Raw genomic sequence first — 17077 nt, 5'->3', positions numbered from 1 at the left:
GAGCCATAAACTAATACCAAATATGAGCTGAGAACAGCTAGAAACCCCTCAAGGGAGGAGCATCTGGTTGAGGTGGGCAGAGATGTCGTGAAAGAGGTGTGACTTGCCCTGGGACTATGAGTGGATGATGGCAGCAGTGAGATGCCGATGCTGATGCTTTTGCTGAGGATGATAATTATGTACCAGTTTCTCTGATACATTAATAATGGGAAACAAGAGTTCATAGAAATTAAATAATTTAGCCGGTGTCACAAAACTAAGGGCCATGTTAGAATTCTAATTCGGTTGTCTGATTCCAAAGTCCTGCTTCTAACCATCTCTGAGAATGTATCCATTAGGGTCTTGACAGGACACAGACACGTTCAAATGTGTAATTTGAAGAGAGTTAAACGAAAGGACTATTCACAAAGGTGTAGACACAGTAGGCTAAGACCACAACAGGGCTCATAATCAGGGCGGGGGGCGGGGGCGTGGGGAGTTGTTCCTGGAAGGCAAAGAGAGAACTTCGTGGAGCCCAACACCAACCAGAGCCACGACCTTCAGTAGAGAGTCACAGCCACCCCATGAAGACAAGCAAGGAGGCAGGAAAATGGGCATAAACACCCAGCCCCACCCCAATCCCTGGTCTCCTGCTGGTGTCTGCATTGGCGGAACGTAACTGGAAGTTGCAGGGTCTCAGAGCTGGAGTGACACCCTCTCTGCCGACGGGGTGAGCCTCCCAGGACACAGAACTGGATGGAAAGCCGACCTGGAGGAGCGAACAGAAGATACCCAGCACAGCCTGTGATGTCTCACACGTCAGCTCACGTTAGGATCTTTTCATAAGCACATTAGGGAACAGTCCCAGAGAACTCAGCTTTGCATGTGGTTTATTTTTGCTCGGAACTTTGTTTCGGTTATCTCCTCTAGAAGTGACCTGTGGGGACCACAACAAAGGAGGAAGGACGAGGCCATTGTCATCAGAACAGTTTAGACAGCACTGGTGGCTCGACCCCCTGCACTACCCACCCCCCCTCCTGTCTGGACTGTGCTGTATTCGTCTGGCACAACCCGGAGAGTCGAGCCATCTGGGTTGCAGAAAAGGGAAGTGGATTAACCTGACATTGGCAACCAAGAGGTTTGTCTCAAGAGAGGGAGAGCTCTTTCCAAGGCTTGCTGGCCAGGGTCTTGGGCTCTCAATTAGTTAGTAGCCTTTACAGTGGCCTGCAAGGCCCCACGCTAACTGAATTCTCACCTCTCCAGCTTAATGTCCTATAGTCTCCCATGTCCAGCCACAGCTGCAGATCCAGGAACACAACAGTCACGCTCCCCCCGGGGCATTTGCACGGGCTCCTCCCTCTGCTCTGAATGCTCTCCCCGGACACCTGCACAGCCCAGGCCCGTAGCATCTTCCAGCGTGCTCGAATACCATCCTCTCGTGAGGCTTATTACCCCGACCACCCTCTCTAAACCGCACCACAATCTCCCACAGTCATCTTCTGCTCTACTTCTTCTCTAATAAATAGTCCTGACAACCTTCTAATATATTGTACAATTTGTACTTATTTCTTAAGGTTATTGTTTGTTCTGTGTTTCCATCCACTAGAAGATGAGCTCTATGAGGGCAGGAATTTTTTTTCCTGTTTTGTTCACTTGTATTCTCAGTGCCTAGACACTGCCTGACACATAAGGGGGATGCCCTTAATATGTATTGAATGAATGAATGAATGGGCAATTACATGAATGAGATCCTCAAGAATCTAAAAACGGACTTACCACTGTCCCCTAGACCTCTCTCTTCACCGACACATATCTGCTGAGGCTCTTTCCCAGAAATACATCAATCGTTTATTATCACCAGTACTGTCAATATTTTGTGGCCAAAGAGATCGATTTAACTGTCTGCTTCACATAAAAGCTTGGTAGAGGAAATGTACTCATGACTTTGGTTCTGTATCAAAATTAAATGGTGACCTTGGCTTACTTTGCTTCCCCACTGAGGTTATTTCTTAATCGTAAAGGGAACACGCTATCCTTGGGAAAAATAATATTTTTGCCACCTTCAGCTTTAAAATGGCTATTTGATATGGCCCGCGTGTGTCTGTCAGCAGCAGCTGAAAAAGCTTGAGTTGAGAGGCTCCAAGAAAGACCCGTTGCATTGTCAGAGAGAAGCTCGTCATAAGGTGGAATTAGTTTACAATAACTTATTTACCTATCCACATCCTTCATATCATATTAAAGCTTTCTCCCTGCTATCCGGGATTCTGGAGTGCTAAGAGGAAAAGGGAAAATCAATTGGTAATGATATATTCAGTTTAGAAAAAGATAGCGATCCCCAGGTAATGACAGTCATGCGTTGTTTGCAGTGGAGGATGCCATTTCCTGTCGTGAAGATGGCTTTCACATATATTATATTTGAAAGAGGGAACTAGGGATAGCCCTGCCTCCCTATATTTGATAGCCTCTCTCTACGAGGTAGTAAATCCATATATTTTTTAAAAATCCTTCTCTCGAGGGAACCCATCCTTTGCCTCCTCAAGGTCTTCTTGTCCATTGTCTAAAAGTAATGATGTGCCTTTGTAGTTCTAGAGTTTGTGTCCTGTGCTCTTTTAAGCATTAAAGAAGACTTACATTTCTTATTTTTCCCCATCTCTGGAATTTCTTGGTTTGGATTAGGTGGAAGGGAATGCCATTATTCTCTCTCTTATTGAGTGTTAATGGGTCTACCATGGGGATGAGGGCTTTCTGTGTTTGGAGGATGGAGGGGTGAGATCTAGTGTCTGCCCCTTGGGGTTCTCTGCTGCCCACTCAGATCCCCTTATCTTGGTGTGCCGGGGCAGAGTTTGGGCATGGCCTGTGTGAGATCATCCACTCCGGGAAATCCAAGATAGGGACAGGCTCCAATTTAAGTTGGGGACCATCTAAGATGCTGGAATTCCAAAGAGATCTTTTGCAAAAGATGATACCTTTTCCCCACCCCACCCCCACTCTTCTGTCTCTTTTTAGACGGCCTGGCCTCCTGGTGACGCTCACGCTGTGCTAAGTGTTGGTGGCCACCGAGGATTTTGCATCCTGGGGACGAATCCTGAGCTTGCCAGAGACGGACGGTGCAAGGTAGGTCAGCTAACCTGGAAATCAGAAAGTCATCTTCTCTACCACTGATTTCCTTGGGGAAGTAAGGTAAATGTAGCTGGTTCTCTCACCCTTTGGTCTGTGAGATTTTTACCATAGACATGGGATTAACTGGTAACCAGAGCCAAGCTAAGACACCTGAGCCCCACCCTTCTGGAATCAACACACGAGCATGGCTGTCACTCTTATTCACTCACTTGGGGCTCTGGTCCTCCAGGAGGTTGGATCTGGGGGTGGCCAGCAGCTAGGTGACTACTTAGCTCCTTAAAAACTGCAATTCTGGGCTTCCCTGGTGGCGCAGTGGTTGAGAGTCCGCCTGCCGATGCAGGGGATACGGGTTCGTGCCCCGGTCCGGGAGGATCCCACGTGCCGCGGAGCGGCTGGGCCCGTGAGCCATGGCCGCTGAGCCTGCGCGTCCGGAGCCTGTGCTCCGCAACGGGAGAGGCCTCAGCAGTGAGAGGCCCGTGTACCACAAAAAAAAAAAAACAACTGCAATTCTTCTTTTGTAATTTAACTTTTCTTGTTATTAAAATAGTATTATTAAATATCATTAAAATATTATTGATATTATTAATATTAAAACAAATAATAATATATTATTTGTTCAATGTAAAAATATTTTAAAAGATAGCACCTAAAATTATATAAATTACTTATAATTATAATCCCGAGAAATAACCATTTTAGTGTCCTTTTTCAGGCTATTTTCCTAAGCATATACATAAAGTGTACACACACACATGCACAACACAGATGAGGTCACATTGTATGTACTACTTGGTAATCCGTTATTTTGACTTCACAACATGTTGCAGGTACCTTTTTATGTCAGTAAATACAATTCTATAGCATTTTTAAAGGCTTCATATTGTATGGTTATAATAAGCCACACAGTTTACTTAACCAGCGCCTTAATAATGGAGATCTAGTGTATTTTTAATATTTCGCTCTTACAAACCATACTATAACAAACATTTTTGCATATATGTCTTTGCATGGTCGTTTGATTATTTCCTTGGATTAAATTTATAGAGGTCAGCCTTAAAATTTTGATTCAGGAATCTCCAACCTAGATCAGGAAGACCAGGCAGCCGGGAGAGGTGGGGGGAACATGGCCTAACCTTGTGAGGGCAGAGTCTGATGCAACAAATCAGCGAGCTGGGCCTGGAATGAAGGTGGGAGTTGGAGGTGTATGCGCCGGGATTCAGGACACTGGAAGCTGAGCTGGCCTAGGCTAGCATGTCTTGATGGCACTTGAGCCTTTAGAAGTCCATGGGCCAAAGCCACTTTTGCATCACTCCTAGGGCTGGTGCTGGGCGAGCTCAGATGCTGCGTTCTCAGCAGGACCGTTCCCTGGTGCCCTCTGACCAGGAGCCTCAGGGGCTCTGCCTGGGGCCAGCCTGTAGCCTGGACTCCAGCTTCCTTCCACAGCAGGGGTCTCAGCAGCTGACCAACAAGGTTCCTGCCATGTCCTGATTGTCTGCTGGTCAGAGAGCTTTCTCTTTGGACTCAGAGACGGTGGAGTTGGGGATGCACTGCCCTCCCAGAGCCCTGGCACAAAGAGGAGGGATCCTGAGTTGCAGGCAGACATGGCTGTGAGCAGGAAGCAGGAGGAGGCTCCAGCCTGGGCCTGAATCAGCTACCGAAATAGAGGAACATCCACGTGCATCCGGCCTGCTGCCACCCAGCAGTCCAGTAGGGGCGGCCAGTGGGGACAGATGGGCTCCTGACCTTGAGAGTTGTTAGGCTGTTGGCACACTCCTAAGGACGTCACTGACTGGCTGGCCAGCTGTCCAGCTACTCATCCTGGACACTAGGGATTGCTTTGCTTCTGTGACTGTCGGGCCAGAGGAGGGGAGTTGGAAAAACTAGACAGTTAAGCTTGGATTTGGTGACCGTGGCATTCTCAGCTCTTGGAGGGGGCAAAGGTGGAGTTAAGTGTCTGAGAAAAGATTCAGGAGATGCTCTTCACAGAAGTCAGCTTTCCAAGAACACACCTTCAAGTTTTAGAGTGTGAGTGTGAGTGTGGCTGGGGTGAAGGGGGTAGAGAGACCCGGGGCAATGGGTTTAATGGCCTTTATTTTGGGGTCTTCTATTCCCTGCCTCTGATGCAGGGTGACACATGGCTCTTGTTCAACCCAACCTTTGAGAAGCATGTATTTTAGGATCGGGAGGGACTTGAAGTTTATCTCAGCAGGCATATCTCATAGGCTACACCCCCTTGTGGGCCTTAAATCTCTGTGCCCACCAGACTGGTCTTCTCACTGTGAACCCATGGCTGTCTTCCCTGCCTCCTGGCCAGTCCCTGGAGGATAATCACTGATTCTCTCTGTGCTCTCTTGCACCACCCCACCCAGCGCCTGCCGAGGCTTTCAATAAATACTCACCGCACACACACCCACAGCCTTGCCTGGGAGCACCACCATAGCTTATGGCCTGGAGCTGGCTTATATGTTTCCCTCACGTGCAGGACTCCCACAGATTCCCAAGAAGACAGGAAGCTTCCACGGCCTGCTCTGGCCCCCGGTAACCAGTGGAAGAACTATCACTTTCCTGTGGAAATTGGGCCAGGTCACTGGGCTCCATGAATCCTGCTACAAAGCGGGATCTGCTCAGATGCAGAGCATGGAGGGCTGCTCTCTGCTTGTCCGTGGCTTGATGAGCAGCCTCTGTGTAACCAAGAGCATGGTACCAAGACCAGCCAGCAGGAGGGAAATCTGATGCCAGCGCTGCAGTGTGCGACCGTGGCCAGGGTAAAGCTGAGGCCCTGGTTCGTGCAGAACTGAAGACTGAGCCAAGAATGGCATTAACAGACACCTAGGCTCAGAGGTGATGAAGGGCCAGTGTCGATCCCCATCGGTGCGGGGGATGCCCCTGTGCAGCCTCCCCAGCCTTCATCCTGGGACTGTCTCAGTGCTGCCTGTCAAGGCCCCTAGTCCCCCTGGGTGCCCTGCATCCTGGGAGGACATTACAAATGTCTCCAGAACTAATGGGACCTGGAGCTGTGCCATTAGAGGACACCTTGTGCTGTGCCCTGGACTTTTGCCCTCACAGCAGCTTCACCCGGCAAGCCACCCCAAAGGTGCCCTTGCTGACCACACACATCCTGTGCCTTTCTGCACTCCCTCGCTCCTCACAGCTTTGCTTCATTGGACCCCCGGCCCCTCCTCCCTCCTTCTCTTTCTGACCCCCCTTTGACATCCACCCTGAGGATGGACCTGTGGGCTGGCATTTTAGCTCTGCTTTCGCCAGCACATCCAAGCTGTCACCCCCTTGTCCTTTGTTCTTGCTGCCTGTCCTGGCCCGCCCTGGAAACTTCTGCAACCGCTACCTCCCCTGGGCCTCTGGGCCCTCAGATGCCTGAGGGGGCCGTGTAACCACGCCAAGGGGCTCGTGCACAGATCCTTTAGCAGAGCCTTAGCCAAACCCTCAGTGCTGCCCAGGCATCCTTCACTGGTCCGTTCCCTTTCCGGTCCTTGCAACTGTTCCCTGCCTTCCCCATTGTCCTGAAGACCTCCAGCCAACCCTGTCCTCCTCAGGATCAGCAAAATACCTCCCTACTAGTTTCACGTAGACATGGAGCCTCCCACCCTCAGCTTGGGTGGGCTGCATCTCTCTGTCTTTCTGGCCACTCGAGCCCCTCTTCCTCCTTCTGCCATGAAGGTGTTTGTGCTACCAGGGTTCCCTCAGCTTTACTGCCTCTCAGCAGTACTACTCCCTCTGCTTCAGCTGTCCCCAGGGCTTGATTCTCAGGAAGCCCCTCTGTCCTAAGGTCCTGACCACTCCTCCATAGTTCTGAGAATCTATTACCCACCGGTCTGATTGCATCTCAGATTTGACCTGGCCAAAAGAAGCCCCCTCATTGCTCTGAGCCTCTAGGGATGCCTCAACCCTCGCGTCTCCCTAGGCTGTGAACCTCTGTCTCCTTTGTCTTGAGCCTCTCATTCTCTTTCCTGGACCATGAGCTTCTGGAGGACAGGGACCATTCTTTTATCTCCCCATCATGAGATCAGATGATCTCATTCAGTTCGGAGATCACAGGACTGCAGGACAAATGACCTCACAGGCAGTGAGGTAGAAGGGACACTGGACTGAGAGACAGGCCACTGGGCTCTCATCCCAAATCCACCACTAATGCCAGGCAAGCCCCATACAACTTTCTGAGCCTCCATCTCCTCTGCTTTAAATGTAGAATAACCACCACCCCCCACCGACCTTCCTAGCTCCCAGGAGAAGGTAGACAGGTTCACAGGTAAAATGACATTACCTGGGCCAGCAGTGCTCAGGCCTCAGTGAACATTGCAGTCACCTGGAGAGATTTAAAAAATACAGGTGCCTGGGTTCTTACCCCAGACCTTCTAATTTCGTTGTTCTCATGAGGATGGGCATCCGTGTATCTTAAAACTTTAACCAATACTCTCAACTCAAAGGTGTTACCAAATTCCTGGATTCTAAGCCCTGAGGATTTGGGATGGAGGTTATGGAGATTTGGCCAAACAAAATTGCTGTATGATATGTAATTTATCTACTCTTTCAGCTATTCTAAAATCTACCTCCTGGGTCAAGGCTTCTGAAAGCTGGGTACCATGGCTATGGCACTCTGTCAACCTGTTCATCTCACCCCACCCCGAAATGATTTTACCTGAACCCTACAGGCTGTCAGAAGATCTTATTTTCCTATGGAGCATGTAGATATGCTCACATTTAGGATTTTGTGGCAGTTAATGTCCATCCTGTCACTGTGACTCCTTTGCTGGGACCTGAAATCAGTGCCTCTGATTTCAGCATAGGCATCTTCTCCTAAGCCATCATCACAGCATCTCATATTGGATCATGTCGTAACAGATCAGCTCCTTGTTTGCCTCTTCTAAGTCTAAACAATGGCTCTCAACACTGGCTGAATATTAAGATCACCTAGGGAAATTTTTAAAATTCTGATATCCAGGCTACACACCAGATCAGTTAGATCAAAATCTCTATGGCTGAGACCCAGGCATTAGTATTTCTGTGACACTCCCCAGGTAATTCCCAGTAGGAGGCCGAGGTCAGGGCCAAGCCTTGAGGCAAATCTGTGACCCACCTGTGACAAACGTCTAAGACTTCCTAGGGGTGGTTTCGTCGAGACAGCATGCCCTGCAACACTTGTTTGTCTCCCTCCTGCTTTTGATTTGCATTGTCTTACAGTATCCTTCTAAGTCACCTTCAATCCTTTCTGAACTCAGTGAGGTGAAAACAAGCAGAACCGAAAGCTTCCTGCTTTTCTCTGGCTGCGCCCTGGGCAGCCAGCTCCCGCCCCGTCAGGCCTCCCAGGAGAGAGGGTTGCAGACCCCCTTCCCTACCCATAGGTGCCAGGCCAGAGCCGTGATTCTGGCGACCCCACAGTGGGGAATTGCAGCCAGTCTGCCAAGAGCCCTCCAAGGCCCGTGAGAGAGGCTCGGGCAGCTCACAGCACCTGTGTGCCGACACGGGACTGGGGCAAAGAGGGGACCGACAGGGTGGTCTGTCAGGGCATCACTGGACGGCGGCTGTGCCACCCTTGTCTGCCCTCCTTGGCCTGTGAGACTCGGTCCCGTGCTGAACAACATGCTGAGACCATCAGCCAAAGGCAGGTGATGCCCCAGGGGTGGATCCCCTATTTCTGGAGTTGAGTTGTTGGAAGCAGCATATGCACAGGGAGGGCGCTTCCCCTTAGCTAATGGGGGCGGGGCGCACACAGCAGTTCACTCTAGCTGCAAAACCTTGTTTGGCACCTGGGCTAGAAATAGCTTATCTGCAAACCTCAGAGTTTATTTTTGTGGCCAAGTTTGATTTCCAAGTGACCTGTCTCCTTCCTTCCTTTGCACCTGCCCCAGAGACCAGGGCTAATGGGAACAGTTGTGGGTTTGTGCCCTACAGGAGGGCACCTGGCCCGGGGTGGGGGGCGTGGGAGTTGACACCCAGCCTGTGCTCTGCAAGCTCTGCTGTGCCTGTGAGGGCTCAGAGGGAGGGGCACCTCTTTCTAACTTGCACAAAAATGCTGAATAGGCTGGTAGTGGCTCTGCCAGAGTCCTGCCCTGGGAGGGCACCATGCACGCATTTGTCCAGTGACTGTGTAAGGATGCTCTTGAATTTGTGAGCTTCTGGCTCTTATTGATAGTTTCATATATTCACAGGTCACTCAGAACTTTTAAGCTTTTGTCTGCTAATCATAAATTCTCTCTCTCTTGCAACATGACAGATAGAGCCAGAAGCATTGGGGCTATAAAAAGAATACCCAGCACATGGTAAAACTCATTCATTCACTCATTCATTCACTCAAGCACTTACTGGCAACCACACTGTAAATTGTTCTAGGTCCAGGATCCAGTGGGGAGACCAACAAGTAAATACATTCTGACAATAAGATGTGATAAGTACAACAATAGGAATTTATACAGTGTGCTATGGAAGAACTCGTTCAGTCAACAAATATTTCTCAAGCACCTGCACTATGCCAGGCTGTATTCCAGGCACTGGGGGTACAGCAGTGACCATATGAGACAAAATCCCTGACCCAGAGCACACCTTTGAGGCCATGAGAGTATTCAGCAACTAAACTAGTTTAATCAAAACCACAAGCTTGGGCTTCCCTGGTGGCGCAGTGGTTGAGAATCCACCTGCCGGTGCAGGGGACACGGGTTCGTGCCCCGGTCCGGGAAGATCCCACATGCCGCGGAGCGGCTGGGCCCGTGAGCCATGGCCGCTGAGCCTGCGCGTCCGGAGCCTGTGCTCCGCAAGGGGAGAGGCCACAACAGTGAGAGGCCCGCGTATCACAAAAAAAAAAAAAAAAAAAAAAAAAAAAAAAAAAAAAAAAACCACAAGCTTCCAAGAAGAGGTAACTTCAAGCTGGAAATATGTGTGTGTGTGTGTGTGTGTGTGTGTGTGTGTGTCAGTGCACACACACACATAGGCAGTGTTTCAGGCAATAGAAACAGCTTGTGCAAAGGCCTGAAAGTATAAAGGGACAGAGCATAAGTGCTAAGGGAGACCTAAGAGTTGGGAGATGTGGCTGGAAAGGTAACTGGGTCTCGGCTGTGATGGGCATTGAGTGCCATGCTAAGCCTCCAGAAGCCACCCTCTCAGATAATGGAAACAGAGCTGAAGGCTCACAGAGCACTGGCCAGAGAGCACTCTCACAGCCAAGCTCCCCGTGCACTCCCCGAGCCCCAGAGACTCTTTGGCAGTCTCATGCTCAGGGCAGCCACTGCCCCAACCTCACTTTGTTAGAACGTCCAAGACTAAGACCGTAGGACTTACTTTACCTCTTCCCATGACCCGGTGCTTTCAGTTTGCAAAGTGTTTTCACATAACTTCATCTACTTGGTCATAAAGGAAACCCTAGGAGGTAGATAGAGAGGGATTATTGTTGCCATTTATACTGAGCAAAACAAGCTGAGGCCCAGAGAGGGCCAGTGTCTTGCCCAAGGTCACACAGCCAATCAAAGCAGAGTGGGAACTAGAGTCCTTGTCTCCTGGTTCCTAATCCAGAGCCCCTCCTGCCTCCACATCAACTGCTACTCCTTAGATTGAAGCCTAAGACCTCTGAGCGAGTGTCAGTCTACGCCTGCCTGTCTTCCACAAACATTAGATGAGCACCTACTATGTGTCAAGCCCAGCATTGAATAACCATCCTCTGGGCCTCAGTGTAGTCCCATCCCCACCCAGGAAAAAAACTGGAAGAATCACATCTTCCTTCCTTCCTCTCACCCACAGTGACCCAAGAGGCCCAAAGACCACAGTCATCCAGGCCCAGGTATCACCCACCTACACCAAGTTGAACAGCGAATGGAATTACCATTGTAGGCTGGAGACCACTCACTCACTGCATCCTCTCATCCAGGCCACTCAGAGGCACATTCATTACAGCTGCCAGTGCATGTTTTCACTCTTACTTGTAAGGAAGCTGGATGCTAAAAGGATGGGGGAGACTTAATTCTCATTCACAGAGCTAGAGCTTCCCTGTGTAAGACAGATGCAGCCTAGCAACCCTCACGGGCCCTTCTTTTGATTTGTAGCAACTCATTTAGATAAAAGCATCTGGTTTGTGAGGTAGTAACAACAACAAAAAATCATTAAAAGCATATTTCTGCTTTTACAAAGTAACCTAGTAACAGCACAGGAGGTAACAATTAACCTATCCCCCCTCCTCCAGGTACACAGGCAGGTGCCAAAAGTGGGAAATGAAAGTCGGGACACGGAGAGGCTCTATCCGGGGTCCCCTCTCAGATCAGTGCCGTGCTCATGGATGTGCACAAGGCAGCCCCCAGCAGCCAGCCAGAGAGCCTCGCCCTCCCATTAGCACGTACAAGAGGCATCCTGCTTCTCCAACCCAGAATAAACAGTGCGATTACTTATTTAGCACCAGTTCAGGGCTTTCTAAAATGCAATCAGAGTGCTCTGCATCTTGCACGGGTGAGCACAGAGCTGCACTACTGGCTCTGTGAATCAGATAAAGTAAATCTGACCCCATACCAGCTAGCCAAACTCACCTCCCCTGACCCTGACCCCGGCCCCCAGGCATGCCCCACGCACTCACACACGGCCTCTGCTCCCCTCCAGACAGACCCTGTGCTCCTAACTGACCCTGCTTGTGTCCATCGAGCCTCTGAGCACCTGTCCTGCTAAGCCTACATCTCCCAGGAGTGCCTCTCCATCCTTACCCATCTCCTGGCAAAGTGCTCCCAGGCCACCCACGCTGGGAATTTTCTCTCTTCTCCTCTGATTTCCTGATGCTATTACTCTCCCCGGCACCCATTTGGTTCTTTTGGGGTCAAGTGCAGTTCTTTCACTGTCCAGTGTGCTCAAGGCTCATCCCCGGACCACGGTGAGCTCAGAGCTGAGCACATATAACACTGTAAAGGAACCGATCATAGGAGGTCAACTCACACGGCCTCTGGCGGTGCTCCTGGGCCCCTCAGCCCCTCTGCTTCCCTTCTGTCCCGGAACCCTCTCACCTGGCACCTGGCTGTTGTCTTGTCTGCCTTGGGAGACAGCTGGGAGTCCCCTGAGGGCAGGGACAGTGTCTTGGTCACTGGGTCCCTCCCCACAGCCTGACACATAGAAGCTCTGGCACAGTTATAGAATGAATGAGTGGCATGTGGGCCTCACTCAGAAGCATCTCATTTAACCTGTCTCACCTGCGTGTACTCGGGGTCCTGCCACGCCCATGAGAGCAGCTCACAGCTGCCCATCTCAGGGCATGAGGGCAATGCACTGACCCAGCCCTTCCAAGGCCACTGCCCCTGGGGCACCAGCACCCCAGGCCAGAGCTCTCCTTCCTGCTGTTCCGAGCGCAGTCCCCAGCCCAAGAGGAAGACAGGCTCCCAGACCCTGCTGGAACCCAGGGTCTCGGTATGTTCCATTTAACATTTAAAACACTTTTGGAAAAGAGGTCCCACATTCAAAGGGACCTCACAGCATTCATTCATTCGTTCATTCGTTCATTCGGGGAGCATTTGTAGTAAGCAGCGTAGTGCAGTGGTCAAGGGCACAGACGATGGAAGAAGACTGCCGGGGTCCTAATCCCACCCCGCCCACACCAGCTGTGTGACTTCCGACACGTTATTGAACCTCCTCGTGCCTCAGTTTCTTCACCTGCAAAATAGGGATTATAAATATATCTACCTCATGGGGTGGCTGAAAGGATTAAATAGTTCATATAATACAACACCTAGAATAGTGCATGAAACATAGCTTAATACAAGGCTTTGCTGTTATTATCCTAAGGGCTGGGACCCCAGCCGACTCATGGACTTAATTCATACTTTCTTCAGGACCAAATGCCCACCCCCTACCTCCGCCCCCACGCCGGTCACCCTGTGCCCTTTGCTTGCTGAGTACATCCAGTCAGCAGGGGACCTCTGCTCCCAGGGAGGTGACCCTCCTCAGACCACAGGGATCCCAAAGAGCCACTGGGCTGCAAACTGATTCTCCACGGACAAGGGCAGAGGGTCCTGGGGCCCCTCCTCCTCGCTTCTGGTGGGGGATCTCCCAGCACCCATCACAGAGGACTTGAACTCCTGCTCAGCCCACAGCTGCCCCAGCAGCCTAAACCCGAACAGCGGACAAATGACCCTCAGAGCACTGGGTCCTGCCCCAGCAAGGGCTGCCACTGGCCGGCTTTGGGAATGGGAAGCACGTCCCTGCTCCTCTCTGGATCTCAGTTTCTTTGTCTGTGTCATGAGGGGGTTGGATTCATGATTGATCCCAGGGGGCCAGTCAGGCAATGTCCCTAAGAGTGACACTCTGGATGTGGCCACATGGGGGCTTCGGGGACCCCACAGTTAGCACTGTGGCTTCAGAAGGTACGTCAGCTTGTCCTTGGGGCATCTGTCATGAACAATTATGAGGTCATCATCTGGTAAATAATTCATAACCCCAGAGATGGGATAAGCTGCCAATAAACAATAATCCATTTAGAAGGAGGCTTGGCAGGGGCACGTGCAGCCGTGGTGACGCAGCTCCCTCCCCACCTCCGGTGTCCTGCTGATGAGCCGGACTCAGGCCTGGCCTTTCTGAAGCCCTCCCTCCCCACCCCGTCCCCTGGCTCAGCAGGGTTGAGTCTCTGGAATAACAAGGACGAATATTGAGTGCTGACCAAGGGCCAAGGGCCATGCTGAACGGTTTCCATGTACTTTCTCCTGGAATCCTGCCAACCACCCTATGGACGGACATGGGTACTATTATTGTCCCCCTTTACAGAGAAGTAAACTGAGGTTCCCAGAGGCTAAATAACTTACCCAGGGTCAGAGCGCAAGCGGTCTGGGACTCAGGTCAGCTCTAGCTCTGAGCCCGCTTGTCCCACTCCCTCCTGCTGTGAGTTTTAACCTCTCATCCCTTGTCTGACCTTGATGTCTGTGTGACCTGTGCCCTCCCAGCTCAACTAGGAGCCCTGGAAGCCTGTGTTCCCCCACTGGTCTCCCTCACCAAGCGGGGGGCCCAGGAGGTGTTTCATAGAGACTGCAGACCCCAGCCTCACTGGCTGGCTGACTAGTTAGTGCTATAATTAGACTCGTGAGTGGCGTTTAGAGGCCAAACCAAAGCCACTGGGGCAGGGAGTAGGAGAGGATGTCTTCATCTGAACCTCCTATCTTCTCACTGGCCTGGTACACTTCTCCTTATCAGGAACACAGCCTTCGGGCCATGCTTCCCCATCCTGGGGGAGAAGCTCTGTGCCCAGATGGTATGAACCCGGCTGTATGGGCTGGTCTTTAGGATTAGGTGAGCCCTGCCAGGAGCTGTTCCTCTCCTGCCCATACTGGGAGGGACCATCAGGGAGGGTCCCCAAAGAAAAAGAGGTGAAATCTCTCCCACTGCTCATTCTTGGCTTCTCCTGGGTCGGGGCACACAAGGACACATCAGCACCCCCACAACCAGCATCCCCAGGGCCTGCAGTCAGGCAACCAGAGCCACCCTGAGTTGGGAGCTGTGAGGAACAGGGTGGAGTTGCTGGATGCTGGGCCCTGGAAATGTCACACATTGGGAATGTTGCACAGACATCTGGGCCAAGCCATGTAGTGGGGGAAGCCACAGTGGTCCCATGCGTGCTCATTGCTCAATAACTGTGGTAGCCAGCCCTGGGAGAGGCCCCTTGTAGCCTTCTCGCCTCTCCTACTGTGCACAGCGGGGTGGTCAGGACTGGAGGACACAAAGGCCAGGAGAAGTGGTCCCTTGCTGCGTTCCAGGACAGCTTGAAACAGACAGAAACTTCCCATCTCCTTTGAGAAGGCTTCCCTGAGGAGACACTGCTCCTGTCCTGCCGGTCAGGGTCCCATACTGACCTACATCCCCAGGCCCCTTCCTGTACAACTTTGCATCCAGAAGTGGGGGAAGATCACCCTGGCGCATCGCCTGCCTTTGGCTGATGGTCTCAGCATGTTGTTCAGCACGGGGCCGAGTCTCACAGGCCAAGGAGGGCAGACAAGGGTGGCACAGCCGCCGTCCAGTGATGCCCTGACAGACCACCCTGTCGGTCCCCTCTTTGCCCCAGTCCCGTGTCGGCACACAGGTGCTGTGAGCTGCCCGAGCCTCTCTCACGGGCCTTGGAGGGCTCTTGGCAGACTGGCTGCAATTCCCCACTGTGGGGTCGCCAGAATCACGGCTCTGGCCTGGCACCTATGGGTAGGGAAGGGGGTCTGCAACCCTCTCTCCTGGGAGGCCTGACGGGGCGGGAGCTGGCTGCCCAGGGCGCAGCCAGAGAAAAGCAGGAAGCTTTCAGTTCTGCTTGTTTTCACATCACTGAGTTCAGAAAGGATTGAAGGTGACTTAAAAGGAGACTGCAAGGGCTTCCCTGGTGGCGCAGTGGTTGAGAGTCCACCTGCCGATGCGGGGCACGCGGGTTCGTGCCCCGGTCCGGGAAGATCCCACATGCCGCGGAGCGGCTGGGCCCGTGAGCCATGGCCGCTGAGCCTGCGCGTCCGGAGCCTGTGCTCCACAACGGGAAAGGCCACAACAGTGAGAGGCTCGCGTACTGCAAAAAAAAAAAAAAAAAAAAAAAAGAAAGAAAGAAAGAAAAATGAGACTGTAAGACAATGCAAATCAAAAGCAGGAGGGAGACAAACAAGTGTCGCAGAGCATGCTGTCTCCATGAAACCACCCCTAGGAAGTCTCAGATGTTTGTCACAGGTGGGTCACAGATTTGCCTGCAGGCTTGGCCATGCCTCTGACCTTGGCCTCCTACTGGGAATTACCTGGGGATCCCAGTGACTAATGTGAGACATCTATCTCTTGCTTATCCCGAAAGGAGGGGCGCATCCCCTGTTGTTCAGGGCCTTGTTTTGTGGGGCTGGTACTTCCTCTCCCGCTGGCAGCTCCAAGCTGAGACCTGCTGCGCGGCTCCACGGGGGTCCCAGCAGCTCCCTCTTGCAGGCTGGCTGCTCCATCCCATCAGGACAAGACTTCCCGTGCCCCGTGCCATTGTGGATGGATTGACAGAAAACAAAACTGTCATTTAGGGAGGGGGAGGGGGAGTCCTCAGCCCTGGTAGTCAAAGGAGTGCGAGAAATCAGCTTTTGTCACGAGGCGGAGAGCATGGCATCTCCGTGGGCTCTGACAGATAGCAAGTACAACCTCCGACAGCCCCCAGGAAACGATGCTCTATTACGTGTGTGCTCCCATGTAATTTGTCCTTCTGTTCTCAGTGAGGGCGTGCTGCGGGGCTGCTAAGTGACACACGCGGAGGGGAACCTGCTAGGCCTGCCCCGGCCCTTCTCCTCCTCCAGAGAGCCCTGGGGATGGCTCAGCCCTGACACTAGAGCCTCTCCCTCAGGTCTCCAGGGCAGGAAATTCCATCAGCTCCCAGAGTCCCCGCTGAAGTGGCTCCTACAGGCTTTTCTTCTATCTGACCTAAATCTCCCGTGCTGCAATTTAAGCGCATTTTCCTTTGTTTTGTTTTGAATGGAAATGGAGAACAGCTAGTCCCCAGCTGCCTCCTAAAGCAGGGTGAGCCAGAAGTCCTTGGTACCTCCTGCCACAAGGAAGCGTTCTCAGAAGCCTGCCCCGTTGAATCCCTCCTGAGGGGAGTCTCTGAGAGGGCAGCTTGCACATTGAGGCGTGAGACGAGGCTCCATCCCTGGAGGCAGAGGGCCTGGTGGGGACAGAGCCCCTGCTTCGGGCACAACCCTGACATGGCCCCTGAAGCTGCTGAGTGAACCAGGGGAGGAGCTGGGGAGAGGTGGGCGTGCGAATGGATCAGCAGCACACAGTGAAAAGTGCAAGGATGGAATCTGGCCAGGGAGCTGGAGGAGCCTCCAGAAGCAGGTGACACCCCACCCACGTTAAATCCCAGAGGATGGAGGGAGTCAGCCAGGAGGAAAAGGACAGGCCTTCAGGCCGATACCAGGAGGGTTCTCCTCCCCTCCAGGTCCCTGGTTTGGGTTTGAAAACATCGTTCTCTTAGTTATATTTATATTATTACATTATTTATATTAATCTGAGTTACAGTTCTGTA

At 51.9% G+C, this 17077-nt stretch overlaps 1 protein-coding gene across 4 annotated transcripts in view; it reads left to right on the top strand.

The window, feature by feature from the left end:
- Nucleotides 1–17077, top strand: part of KLHL29 (kelch like family member 29) — a 315301-nt gene that overhangs the window by 82413 nt on the left and 215811 nt on the right. For 2 of the 4 annotated variants that reach the window (XM_067008045.1, XM_059079189.2), the window contains exon 2: nucleotides 2986–3093. The exons of 1 other annotated variant lie outside the window; for it this stretch is intronic. The gene's annotated coding sequence lies outside the window, so the exon portion shown is untranslated. Of the gene's footprint in view, nucleotides 1–2985; nucleotides 3094–17077 lie in introns of those variants that run through there. One more of the 4 variants, XM_059079181.2, reaches the window with a different exon arrangement.

This window comes from Kogia breviceps, chromosome 11, assembly GCF_026419965.1.
Source record: "Kogia breviceps isolate mKogBre1 chromosome 11, mKogBre1 haplotype 1, whole genome shotgun sequence".
Lineage (NCBI taxonomy): Eukaryota > Metazoa > Chordata > Mammalia > Artiodactyla > Physeteridae > Kogia > Kogia breviceps.
The sequence above is the reverse complement of the archived record's forward strand: the minus strand, read 5'-3'. Positions and strand labels throughout refer to the sequence as shown.